The sequence below is a fragment of the Desmodus rotundus genome, chromosome 5 (assembly GCF_022682495.2).
Source record: "Desmodus rotundus isolate HL8 chromosome 5, HLdesRot8A.1, whole genome shotgun sequence".
NCBI classification, from domain to species: domain Eukaryota; kingdom Metazoa; phylum Chordata; class Mammalia; order Chiroptera; family Phyllostomidae; genus Desmodus; species Desmodus rotundus.
In genome coordinates, this window is record NC_071391.1 from 79,152,622 (window position 1) to 79,166,944 (window position 14,323).

Sequence of the window (14,323 nt, forward strand, 5' to 3'; positions counted from 1 at the left end):
GGTGCTTACACAGCCGTGTCCAAGTTGTGAGGCTTCCAGCCAAGATTTTTCAACTGTAACTCCTTTTCTTAGTGTTCTTCCTCCTTTTTTTAAGAGACCATTCCCAGAGAAAACATATTTGAAAGATAAAGAGAAGAGGGGCATAGCAGGATAAAGGAAGTAAGGGAGAAGCTGAGTTTGTAGAGCTTTGTATTCTTTGTTAATTCTTGTGTATCATTCTATGATATGAGGAGACTCCAACTCAGTTCCTTAGCTGCCTTGGCTCCAGGGAAGGCCCTAAGGTAGCCTGCAGGTCAAGGGAAACAATTATCCATGGAAGTATCAGCTTTTGATTCCTTTTGTATTCTAATCTTACAGAAGGAAAGTTGATACCCTTTCAAGTTACCTTCACCTCAAAAAAGAAAAAAATACATAAAAAAAGAAGAAAAATGCAACCAAGTGCATTTCCCCTGCTTTCAAAAGAATGGAGATGAGCTCTTTTTAAAAAATTATATTCAGGACTTCCAGCTGAGATGGAGGTATAGGTAGACACACTGTGCCTCCTTGTACAACCAAAAGAAGGACAACAAATTTAAATCAAAAAACAACCAGAACAGACAGAAAATTGAACTGTGTGGAAGTCTGAAAACCAAGGAGTTAAAGAAGAAACATTCATCCAGACTGGTAGGAGGGGAAGAGATGAGCAGCTACGTGGAGAGGACTCTGGGCAAGGCAGTGGCTGGCGGAGTCGGGCAAGGTGGCAGACTGGGCGGTCCCACATTCATGTGCAGATAAACCAGGAGGAACAACTAGGGGTGAGACAGACCATGCAACCCAGGGTTCCAGCTTGGGGAAATAAAGCCTCAAACCTCTTACTGAAAACAACTGTGGGGGTTGACGCGTCAGTGAGAGAAACTTGAGCCTCACAGGAGAGCTCCTTGGAGAGACACACAGGGTCCTAGAACATACACAAACCCACCCACCTAGGAATCAGCATCAGAAGGACCCAATTTGATTCTGGGTAGTGAGGGAAGTGATTGAAAACCATCAAAGAGCAGAGCAAGCGGCATTGTTTCCTCTTGGACCCCTCCCCCACATACAGCATCACTACTCAGAGACATGGGTTTCCCCACCCTGGTGAATACCTAAGGCTCCACCCCTTACTACATAATAGGCAAGCCAAGACAAAAAAAAAAAATGGCCGAAATGAAAGAACAGATCAAAGCTCCAGAAAAAATACAACTAAGCAACAAAGAGATAGCCAACCTATCAGATGCACAATTCAAAACACTGGTAGTCAGGAAGCTTACAGAATTGGTTGAATTTGGTAAAAAATTAGATGGAAAAATGAAGCTACGCTAAGTGAAATAAAGGAAAATGGGGAGAACCAAGATGGAGGTGTAGGTAGACACACTGCACCTCCTCCCACAACCAGAACTGACAGAAAATCGAACAGCAAGGAAGTCTGACACCAAATAGATAAAAAAGAAACATTCATCCAGACCGGTAGGAGGGGTGGAGACAGGCAGCCAGGGGCGGAGAGGACTCGTGTTGCCATGGCAGGACCGGGACTGGCAGAGTGTGGGACTAACGGGGCAGGCAATCTGACCACTAGCAGACCCTTCGACCCTACATTCGTGCACAGATAAACTGAGATGGCCGGATTCAGAGTGGCAGAGAATGGGACAGGCAGTGTGGCGGGTAGCACCCCGCAGCCCCACATTCGCGCATTGATAAACCGGGACAAAAGGCGGGGGAGCAAAGCAGAACGGCACAACCCAGGGCTCCTGCGTGGGGAAATAAAGCCTCAAACCTCTGATTGAAAACACTTGTGGGGGTTGAGGCAGCAGGAGAAACTCCCAGCCTCACAGGAGAGGTCATTGGAGACACCCACAGGGGCCTAGAGTGTGCACAAGCCCACCCACTCGGGAATCAGCACCAGAGGGGCCCAATTTGATTGTGGGTAGCAGAGGGAGTGACTGAAATCTGGCAGAGAGTGGAGCAGGCGCCATTGCTCCCTCTTGGCCCCTTCCCCACGTACAGCGTCACAGCGCAGTGACCAGCGTTACCCAGCCCCAGTGGACACCTAAGGCTCCGCCACTTTATGTAACAGGAGCGCCAAGACAAAAAAAAAAAAAAAAGGCCCAACTGAATGAACAGTTCAAAGAGCCAGAAATAATTCAACTAAGCAGCGAACAGATAGCCAACCTATCAGATGCACAGTTCAAAACACTGGTAATTAGGACGCTCACAGAATTGGTTGAATTTGGTCGAAAACTAGATGAAAAAATGAAGGCTATGCTAAGAGAGACAAAGGAAAATGTACAGGGAACCAATAGGGATGCGAAGGAAACTGGGACTCAAATCAACAGTGTGGACCAGAAAGAAGAAAGAAACATCCAACCAGAAAAGAATGAAGAAAGAAGAATTCGGAAAAATAAGGAGAAGCTTAGGAACCTCCAGGACATCTTGAAACGTTCCAACATCCGAATTATAGGGGTGCCAGAAGGAGAAGAGGAAGAACAAAAAATTGAAAACCTATTTGAACAAATAATGAAGGAGAACTTCCCTACTCTGGCAAAGGAAATAGACTTCCAGGAAGTCCAGGAAGCTCAGAGAGTCCCAAAGAAGCTGGACCCAAGGAGGAATACACCAAGGCACATCATAATTACATTACCTAAGATGAAACAGAAGGAGGGAATCTTAGGAGCAGCAAGAGAAAAAGACACAGTTACCTACAAAGGAGTTCCCATAAGACTGTCAGCTGATTTCTCAAAAGAGACCTTACAGGCAAGAAGGGACTGGCAAGAAGTATTCCAAGTCATGAAAGGCAAAGACCTACATCCAATATTACTGTATCCAGCAAAGTTATCATTTAGAATGAAAGGGCAGATAAAGTGCTTCTCAGATAAGGTCAATTTCAAGGAGTTCATCATCACCAAGCCCTTATTATATGAAATGTTAAAGGGACTTATCTAAGAAAAAGAAGATAAAAAATAGGAAGAGTAAAAATGACAGCAAACTCACAGTTATTAACAACCACACCTAAAACCAAAACAAAAGCAAACTAAGCAAACAACTAGAACAGGAATGGAACCACAGAAATGGAGATCACATGAAGGGTTATCAATAGGGGAGTGGGAGGGGGAGGGGGGGAAGGTACAGAGAATAAATAGCACAAATGATAGGTGGAAAATAGACAGGTGGAGGGTAAGAATAGTGTAGGAAATGTAGAAGCCAAAGAACTTATATGTATGACCCATGGACATGAACTATAGGGGGGGAATGTGGGAGGGAGGGGTTTGGGCAGGATAGAGTGAAGGGGGGGAAATGGTACAACTGTAATAGCATAATCAATAAATATGTATTTTTTTTTTAAAAAAGGGAAAATGTACAGTTAACCAACAGTGACGGGAAGGAAACCAGAACTCAGATCAACAGCGTGGACCAGAAAAAAGAAAGAAACTTTCAACCAGAACAGAATAAAGAAACAATTCAAAAAACTGAAGAAAGGCTTAGGAACCTCCAGGACATCTTTAAAAGTTCCAGCATCTGAATCATAGGGGTACCAGAAGAAGAAGAGGAAGAGCTAGAAATTGAAAACTTATTTGAACAAATAATGAAGAACTTCCACAATCTGGTGAAGGAAATAGACTTCCAGGAAGTCCAGGAAGCCCAGAGAGTCCCAAAGAAGTTGGATCGAAGGAGGAACACACCAAGGCGCATCATAATTACATTACCCACGATTAAAGTTAAGGAGAGAATCTTATAAAGCAGCAAGAGAAAAGGAGACAATTGCCTACAAAGGAGTGCCCATAAGACTATCAGCTGATTTCTCAAACCTTGTAGGCAAGAAGGGGCTGGAAAGAAGTACTGAGAGTCATGAAAGGCAAGGACCTACATCCAAGATGACTCTATCCAGCAAAGCTATCATTTAGAATGGAAGGGCAGATAAAATGCTTCCCAGATAAGGTGAAGTTAAAGGAGTTCATCATCACCAAGCCCTTATTATATGAAATGTTAAAGGGACTTATCTAAGAGAAGATCAAAAATATGAACAGTAAAATGAAAACAAACTCACAGTTAATAACAACTGAACCTAAAACAAAACCCAAAACAAATCGAACTAAGCAAACAACTAGAACAGGAAGAGAATCACAGAAATGCAGATCACATGGAAGGTTATCAGTGGGGGAATGGGAGAAGGAGAGAGGGGGGAAATATTCATGGAATTAGTAGCATAAATGGTAGGTAGAAAATAGACAGGGGGAGGGTAAGACTAGTATAGGAAATGTAGAAGCCAAAGAACTTATATGTATGACCCATGGACATGAACTAAAGGGGGAGAATGTGGATGGGAGGGGGTGTGCAGGGTGGAGAGGAATAAAGTTGGGAAAATGGGCAACTGTAATAGCATAATCAATAAAATATATTTAAAAATTTAATTCAGAAAAGCTCACATTAGTCTTGGCGTAGGAGATTAATTTGAGTGATTGACCTCTGATTTCTACCACTTCATTTAATCATAAGCCCCATGAAGTAGTTCCTAAGGTTTCTGTGAGATTTAGATAAGTTAAATGCTTAGCTAATGTCATGTAAATAATTAAAAAAAAAGAAGCAGAACTGAAACTCAGGTCATCTTGATATGAAATTGGATTAGTCCTTAATTTGAGGAGAGCACTTTGGATAAACTCTTATTTCTTATAGTTAGACTCTTCCAGAAACATGAGTGCCTTGAACCTAGATTCCTGGTGACAGAGCATATTCTTCCTCTAGGCTTTTGGACTGTTGCTTGTGGTGACAGAGAAATTGTACTTGGATGTGGGCCATTCTGCATACAAGTAACACATGTTGAGGAGACAGCCTCCAAATTTTGGAAAATATCCTTTTGAAAAATATTCTAGGTATATGGATTTATTATTTTTTTGCATTATAGATATACTTCAAACAGAATATATATCCATCTTGTGCTCTTTCATAAGACTATTGCAAATGTTGCAGTGTCTTCAAAATGCAGGAATCTCTTGTCCTGAGCTCTCTCAAAAAGAATTCAGCTTAAGGCATCACTTGCATGTCAGTTGTCAAGATAACTTGATGCCACATGATTTGAGTGCTATGACAGTTCTTAGATGTCATTTTCTCTCAAGGTGACTCTTTCTCTTGATGAATCAGTACTCCTTATCCTTGATTCTGCCCTTAGAACATTGAGGTAAGCCTCCACAGAGCAAGCACAATTTTAAATGGTGTTTGGATTATCAAGGGTGAGCATTTCTCATGTTCTAGAAGAGCAGAGAATAAAAGCCAATGAATCCTCATCTTCAAACTGCATTGATGGCAAGAGGAAAGCCAACAGTACCATGCTTGGTCAGGAATATCCTTGTCAATGGCCCAAGAAAGTTCAAGTTCAGTCAGTTTCCTGAGAGAAGAATTAATCTTTATTGTAATGTCTTTAGTATCTTACTTCTGAAAATATAGATTGTGCCAATATCAGGACTTTATGAATTTTTATAAACTTCTGTCTTAGTGGGAAAAGTATCATTAAGACAAATGGTATGACCATAAAAGGAATTTAGGGAACTTGGGAGAATTATAACTTTTCACTGTAAGTCATGGAAATAATGAAATGGAGTAAAAAGTCATGAAGCAGCCTCTATAAGACACAATATGAAGATTACTCAAAAATTTAAAAACAGAACTACCATATTATGTAACATTTGTACTTTTGGGTATTTATTCAAAGGATACAAAAGCACTACCTCAAAAGATTCATTGTAGCACTATTTACAATAGGTAAGACATGTGAGCTCCATAAGTGTCCATCAATGGATGAACAGATAAAGAAAATGTGATATACATATGTCACGTGTATAGTAGAATATATGTAGTAGAATAGTATTGTAACCAAGCTAACTGGGCCTTGGGCACATGGAGTCTTGATGCATGACCCAACAATTAGTGTTGAGGGAAACAGGTTTTTATTTACAGGCTTCCAACCTCAGGGGTGGGGGTGGCAAGAACACTCCTGCTCTGAGCGCTGTTCTCCCATAAGACCCAGCACTACCCCTTGCACTAATCCCACCAGATTGTAAGCCAAAAAGGTGCCCAAAAGTTCCCCACGTCCTTATCCGTTTGTAAGCTGGCTGCACAAACAGCTCTCCAAACCCTGATAGAAACAGCTCTTCTACGAGTGGAAGGCACACTCATGGATTTCAGAATCACCATCCTCTCACAGCAGCTCCCTCCTTCAGGATCTGGGGTACGTTGTCCTCAACCTTCATGTAGTAGTCCAAGAAAACATGTTCTGTGTTATACTATATCATGGTGAAGTCCAAGGAGGCACACATCCCAAGAGAGTGGCCTCTTCAAACGCCCCTCAGAGAAGCAGAAGTCAGCATTCCCCAGTCACAGTTCACCATTCCAGGCATCTCCCATGAATCCGTGCTTGGTTAGGCAGGTTCCCATAATCCCAGCTCCATCAACTCTTCCGGATCCCCATACAGCTCCACCAGCTTTCTCCTTACACACCAGCCCTCCTGGTCGAATCATGACTACAAACTGCATAGCTGGGACTGCTTCCTCTCTTAGATGTCATGGCGGAATCCCTGGCTCTTTCCTCATGGCTGGCTCCTCAGAGGAGCAGATGTAGCTTTTTTCTCACTATAGACAGCATGAATGAAATCTCTCTCGGCTCTCTCTCTGCCCACCCTTATTTTACATGCTGACCCAGGACTTCCTACGTAACCTCATATTCAGCCCCTTCTATTATGAGCTACTTTTGCCAATTCCCCCATATCTTTTACCTTCTTTCAGCTGCCATCTTTAGTCAGATTGAGAGACCCTGTGACATGGGAGCCTCCACCTCCCTGCCTCTCATGCAGGGGCAGTATAATTTCCCCTGGCTATGTCACAAGTCACTCTATGGCCTGAAGGTCACATAGACCTTTCGCCCAGGGGTGGGGGAGTGGTTTGGGTATCACTAGCTATCAACTTGCCATTGTTATGAAAAGTATCTTAACTGCCATATCCTCCCCTTTCCCCCATTCCCCAACCGTGGGCGCTGGGGAATATGCTTTGCTATTTTTGGAGAACCCCCTGCTCTGTCCCCTGTTACATTGTTCAGCCATAAGAAGAAAGAAATCCTGACATTTGCAGCAACATGGATGGAACTTGAGGGCATTAGGCTAAGTGAGCTAAGTCAGACAGAGAAAGACAAATGCTGTACACCTCACTTGTATGTGTAATCTAAAACCAAGTAACCCCCCACCCCCTGAAAAAAATTCGCCAAGATCATGGATACAGAGAACAGATTGGTGGTTGTCAGGGGCCAGGGGTGGAGATTGGGTGATATGCATGAAGGTGGTCAAAAGTTACAAACTTCCAGTTATAAGATAGTCCTGGGGATGTAACATACAGCATGGTGACTATAGTTAATATTATCTTGTATATTTGAAATTTGCTAAGAAAGCAGATTTTAAAAGTTCTCATCACCTATGTGTGGTGATAGATGTTAACGATCATTTTGCACTATGGTATGTACAAATCATTGTGTTGTACTCCTGAAAACAATATACTGTTATATGTCAAGTATATCGCAATTTAAAAAATCTAACAAGTAAACTGCAAAATCAAAAAATTCATAGAATAGATATTGTGAGGACTTTGCTAGCTTCTTTGGAGGAGGGCAAACTTTTTGTTTGAAAGAAAGCATTTAAAGACATATGGGCACTTGACAGTGTTAGGCCCATGATTTCTAGTTCTAACTAAGCTCTCACGCAGTTAAAGTCAGGGACATTGGCAGGCAGTCAGATTCTAAAACAAAATTTGGGTAACTAATGATAGCTTCTGTGTGTTTGTATTGCAGATGACTAGCAACACTAATCAATGCAGACATGTAAGTCTATGCTAGCATTCATCTTTGCCTTTAGGAGGAGTCCTTTTTCTATGCAGATTAAAAGCACTCAGTCTCTCATGCACACAGACAACAATGTGGAGAAAGGGGGAGCAGCATGGGGACTGGGTGGAGGGGATGAAGTGGGGGGGAAATGGGGGACATCTGTAATAGTGTCAACAATAATTGAAAAAAAGCTTTCAGTCTCAGAGGTTAAATTAAAGCACTATTACCTTGAGGTATTTGGGATAACTTACTGATGTATGTGCAAATTCTGATAAAGACCTTTAAAATAAATTTTACATTTTAGAACAGTTTTAGATTTAGAGAATTAGAGAAGATAGATTTAGATTTAGATTTAGAGAAGATAGCCCACTGAGCTCTTATATACCCCACACTCAGTTTCCTCTGTTACTGATATCTTCAGCACATTGGTCACAATTAATAAAACAATATTGATACCTTATTATTAACTAAAGTGTGTATTTTATTCAGATTTTCTCAGTGAATGTCTAATATTCTTGTCCTATTGCAGGATCCTATCTAGGAAACCACATTACAATCAGTTGTCATGTCTAAAGTTCTTGGCTGTAACAATGTCCCAGGCTTTCCTTGATTTTGCTGATTTGACAGTTTTGAGGAGTACTGGTCAAATATTTTGTAGACTGTTCCTCAATTGGGATTTTACTAATTTTTTTTCCCTCATGATTGGACTGAGCAATGTGTTTGGGGGAGGAAGAGCATAGGAATAAAGTGACATTCTCATCACATTATATCAAAGGTACCTACTCTCAGTGTAGCTTATCACTGTTGTTTATCTTTTTTGTTGTTGTTGCTGTTAGTCTTGATGACCTAGACGGGGTGGTGTTTATTAGTTTTCCTCACTGTAGAATTACTCTTTGTTAACTCTATTTCCATACTGTACATTTTGGAAGAAAGTCAATATGCACAGCTTAGACTCAACAGGTGGAGAGTTATGGTCCATCTTCTTAAAGGTAAGTATCTGCATAAATTATTTAAAAATTTTCTGCGTGGGAAATGTTTTTATTCCCCATTCCCTATTTACTTATTTATGCAATCATTTATTTGCATCAGAATGGGTTCATGCATATTTATTTTATACTTTGGGTTACTATCCAATTCTGCCTTATTTTGTTGCTCAACTTTTCCCAGCTTTGGCTATTGGCAGCTCTTGCAGTTAGCTCTTGCCTTCCTTTGGTATACTCCATCCTTGTGCATTTTGTTTTTCTTTTGTGTTTTGAGCACTTGCTTACTTTCTGATCCTATAAAATCCTCTCACTCATCTTATCTATTTCTTGCCTCACTCTTAGAACCAACCATATCTCTAAGGAGCCTTGGTTACTTTTATTGGAAAATGATATTTAAAAAGAGGTCTGGTGCTAGACATGTTATTGGAGTATCATTGCTTCCGGTGTCTCAGGTGGGCACAGGTAACCAGGTTCCTGGTGATCTCGAACAATGAGTTGAACTGAACACACAGAGAGTTTATAGCAGAAAGAGAGAGAGATTTATTAAGCGATAGTACACTCCACAGCACATGGGAGCGGGTCAACTCAAGCAGAGATCCGTCATTGGCAGATGGATTCTATTCTCATAGGGTGGATATTTCCTGGCTAGTTTTCACGGGCTTTTATTGTGCATGTACAAGTGCACATGCGGTCTCCCAGGATTTTCCTTGGGTGCCCATCGGGAGAAATGCGTCCCAAAATGCTAATTTATTATAATGCTATTATAATGAAGCAGGGGTCATGTAGCCTCTTCTATGCCGGTGCAGTCATGACTCATTGTGATCCAGAGCTTTTCTAGAAAGCCAGGACAACTGGTCTTACAACAGGGTCTCTGTCCTATATTGATGTTCCTTGTCCTAGTCCTGGGGCTTCTCTGGAATTTTCTCACTTCTAACTATCTCCTGCCTCTCCAGGGCTTCTCAGCTGACAGGGCAAAGATATATATGTGAACACCGACTCATGTATATGCACACATCTATATTTCTATATGTATCTATATTTTAAAAATTGTGAGTTCATACTGATGTCTCCAACACTGGTCATTTCCATTGGGTCATTCCAATGCCTCCCCTGGTTTATATATACAACCTCTCACCATCCAGTATAAATGTACTTAATTGTTTAGTTTCTGTTTACATGTATAGTGGTATCAGAATTGTTAACCTGTACCCCTGTGGGGGACAACTCTGTCAATTAAAGGACAATGCTTATGTATAGTTCTTTTTGCCTTTTGGCCTGCAGACTCCACTCATTTCCAAAGTTACTTTAGTCAATACCTTGTCTTCTTACCCTCTTCAATGAAATTGTTTTATATACGTCTAATACACTTACTTTTTGTCACATTGTGCATTCCATTTGGGATCCTGCTACATCCTAAATGTTTTTTTAAAATTTGTATACTTTTCAGGTCTGCATACTTTGTGCTGTAAAGTTCCATGGGGATGATATACATTTAATGTCATGTATTCACCACTATGGTATCATACAGAATAGCTTTACCACACTAAAAAAAACCTCTCTGTGCTCTGTCTATTCAACTTTTGCTTCATATCCATCCCAAACCTTGGCAACCAATGAGCTATTTATTATCTCTATAGTTGTCTCTGTAGTTTTGTCTTTTCCAGAACGTAATACAATTGGGATAATATAGTATGTAGCTTTTCCAAACTGCCTTCTTTCATGTAAGATTCATCCATATCTTATGGCTTATTAGCCCATTTCTTTTTAATCACTGGATAATATTCCATTGTATGGATATACCATAGTCTGTTTATCTGTTCACCTATTAAAGGATATCTTGATTGCTTCCAGTTTTGGGCTATTATAAAAAAATTAATATTTGTATGAAGGTATTTGTGTGGACATCAGTTTTCAAAAATATCTGTAGTTATAGGTGCCAGATTCCTCTCGTGTTCTTGGTTTTGTATCCTCTCTTGACTTTTGACTTTCCCAAGTTACTCTCTTTAGGGAGAGCCTGTGTCTTGCAGTTTTTTCACTTATTATTCATTGCTATTATAGTATAGTGGAGACTTGCTGGAGTGATAGTAAGATATGGGGAAGGAGAGCGGCCTACAATCTTTTAATTCAATCTTAATCTTTTATTGGATTTATATCTCTGGCCTGTGACCATCACAACTGTTTCTTTTTCTTTTAAAGAAGATTTTAGACAGAGGGGAAGGCAGGGAGAAAGAGAAGGAGAGAAACATCAATGTGGTTGTCTCTTGTGCACCCCCCCAGTGGGGACCTGGCCTGCAACCCAGGTAGGTGCCCTGACTGGGAATCAAACCAGTGATGCTTTGGTGTGCAGGCTGGCGCTCAACCCACTGAGCCACACCAGCCAGGGCACAACTGTTTCTTCTTATATAGCCTTTCCCTCCATTTAGGTGAGACAGGAAGACAGGGAGGGCTGGAGTGGGATGACTGCCCTTCCCTCCGGACTCTGGAACAAGACTCTGGTGCAGTTTGTTTCCCCCATAGAGTAGGCCTTTGTTATGGAGATGGCTTTGGGTATATTTCACAATAATATTCTTCCCCTCACCCTGTCCAGAGCCACAAGGGCATCTTCCTCAGATTTCACCTTGAAAACTTAGTGGGATTGGGTTATCCCCCTCCAAGACTGCGGTTTCCACTCTCTTGCTTGTCTGCACTCAATCTTCAGCAATTCATCAAAATTCCTATCATACCAATTTATGGCTCCAGCAGCTTCTGCTCCTGGTAGGCAAAGCTCAGCTGTAAGTCTCTGGATTTACCTGTTTCTCTGGATTTCAGAGTGGCAGTTTGCCCTGCAAAAAGTTTTCTGATGGGTCCAAGAAAGTAATTGATTTTGTTTTGCCCAGCTTTTTCATGTTGTATGGATGGGAGTGGTGATGTGTAAAATCTTTACATGTCAAAGGTGAACTGGTGACCTTTTATTTAATCTATGTAAGATGTAGGAATATAATTCGTAAGTAATGGACAATTAGATTCCAGATCATCTTGTTGAGGAGCAGGGGAGAATTCTACCCTTCTTTAATTCTTCTGGCTGGATTAGCTATAAAATAATACAATTGACACAAGACCAGATTAATAGAAAAAAGCAGATACGTGTACATGGGAGAATCACAATATGATGCTCAGATCATAAAATGAGGCTCAAAGGAGTGATTGAACTAGGCACCTTTTTATACTTTTTAGATGAAAAAAACAATAAATTTGTGAGAAATCGACAGGACAAAAAAGTGTTAGAAAGGAATCTAAGCAGGTGTGGGTATTCATTACTGAGGAATTCAAACAAAATTTAGGCTTTGGTTGTAAATTATTAACAGCGTTACAAAGTTTATATACACTTTTCAACTCTGGATTTTTAATTTGTGATAAAATTGTCTCTTAGTCGTTCAGGAAAGGGAAGAGCACCTATCATGAAGATTTGTTTCTGCTTTTAGGGGGACAGAGGAGAGTCGGAGAGCTCTTCCTGCTCTTGCTGCTTCACAGGTGAGTTTAGTTTAAAAGAATCAAAATGCCATTGTGGGATATCTGGGGCAGCCTGCCCTGAGTGCGAACAATCCCAAATAACCAAAACTCAGTCTCGTATTAAAATAATAGTATCGCCCTGAATTGAAGATAAACTATTATTTATGAAGACCCTAATTTTTAAAAAAAATTTTATTGATTGATTTGGAGAGAGAGAGAGAAGGAAAGAGAGAGAGAAACACCATTTATTTATGCACTCATTGGCTGCTTTTTATACGCGCCCTGACTGGGACTGAATCTGCAAATGTGGTGTGTCATAACGATGCTCCAACCAATTGTACTACATAGGAAAGGCCGTAAATACCCTAATTCTTCCTAGAACAAGAAAGTTGGAAGGTGTTTAGTGATAGGTAGAGAGAAATTATAAATCTTTTGCAGTGTTGCAAACTATTTATAGTAATGGAACTATTTATATTTATAGTAATGGGATACAATACCATTGCTGTCATTTATTTATTAGCTCAGTGACCCTAGGCATATAATTCAATCTTCCTTAGCTTCAGTTTTCTCATCTGGAAAATGGGTTGTATAAAGTTTACAGATAATATATGTAATGAATCTCGCAATGCATAGCAATTACTAGATGCTGAATAAATGTTAGCAATCATTTGCTTTTAACTGGAAAAAAAAACATGATGGGAGAAAGATTTCAAAAGTATTCCAGATAATTTGAAGAGGACTAATTGTAAATCATGTCCTAAAAGCTCAATGTTATGAGGCAGATAAACTAACCAGAAAACCAACTACATGGTGGAAGTGAAAACCCAGGCCAAATTTGTTTTAACCCCAAAGAAAGATATCATGTGATCCTAGGCTGCCGCCTGCTGGCCTGTGATGAAAAGAACTATCTGGAAGTTCTGATTTCTCACTAAGTGAAAGTAGTGGTAGAAGGTCAGTTTATCTCAGACAAATTAGGGTGTGAGTTTCAAACATTTTTACTTGTAGACTTCTTTATCAGAATCCTTACGTGTGAGAGCCGCAGTGATTTTATTGATAACATTAGTGAGTGGAATCGGTTTTGTTAGGCTTAGTATTTATCATCTCAGACATGAATCAAGGGCAAGGGGGTAAAGCTAAGGGAGTGCTACTTAAAAACACTGCTTATATGATTCTTGTGCAGCTAACTTTGGAGGCCAACATACTAGATTATAAACTCCTTGAGGCAAAGACAATTTCTTACTTATTTTTGTATTGTTGAGGCTTAACAACACCCAGCACACTATAGGCACACACAGAAAATTAGACAAATGGCAGACAAAGCTGTATATAGACAAACTAATTGATTCGTGACTTCCGGCAGTAATCAGCAACACAACAGCTGTGGAAGGCTAAACCTCTTGGCCTTCTACTTTCTGTGAACTCACCAATTAGGTAAATATTGTTTGTTGTTCTTCAAAATTTTAGAGAGATTACACTTTGGGATTAAAGTAGTTGCATGCTGGCCCTGCCAAGTTTTAGAGGGTTTGAGTAAAAGAAGCTGGAATCAACTTAAGCAGCAACCTCTAAAATTTCATAAAACTCTTACATCCTAAGGATTATTTCAGGTCGATTAAATCATCAAGTTACAAAGACACAAAAATGTATTCCATTATTTGAATAAACATATGCTTTGCTGTATTGTAAATTTCCTTTCCAATAAAAAGCCAACATACAGTTGAACTGATTTACCAAGAATAATTTTCCATTTCTGTAAGACACAAGGACTTGGATGGGTCACCTTTAGATTCATATGTCAAGTTATTGAGATCTTGCAGGATTCTCTTGAAATTAAATAGTATTTAATTTCAGTAACAATATAAAGAGGCAGTTACAGTATGTACAGCAGAAAAAGCTTTAAAAAGTACTGTTATCGAAAAGGTCCTTTGTGTACCTGGGAAAAAATGACCTGGAACAGTTAACTATTGATATAAAATACAAC

At 40.1% G+C, this 14,323-nt stretch overlaps 1 pseudogene; it reads right to left on the reverse strand.

Moving 5' to 3' along the window:
* Positions 1-6,525, reverse strand: part of LOC112314261 (S-formylglutathione hydrolase pseudogene) — a 43,315-nt pseudogene extending 36,790 nt beyond the window's left edge.
* Between the last annotated feature and the right edge of the window lie 7,798 nt (positions 6,526-14,323).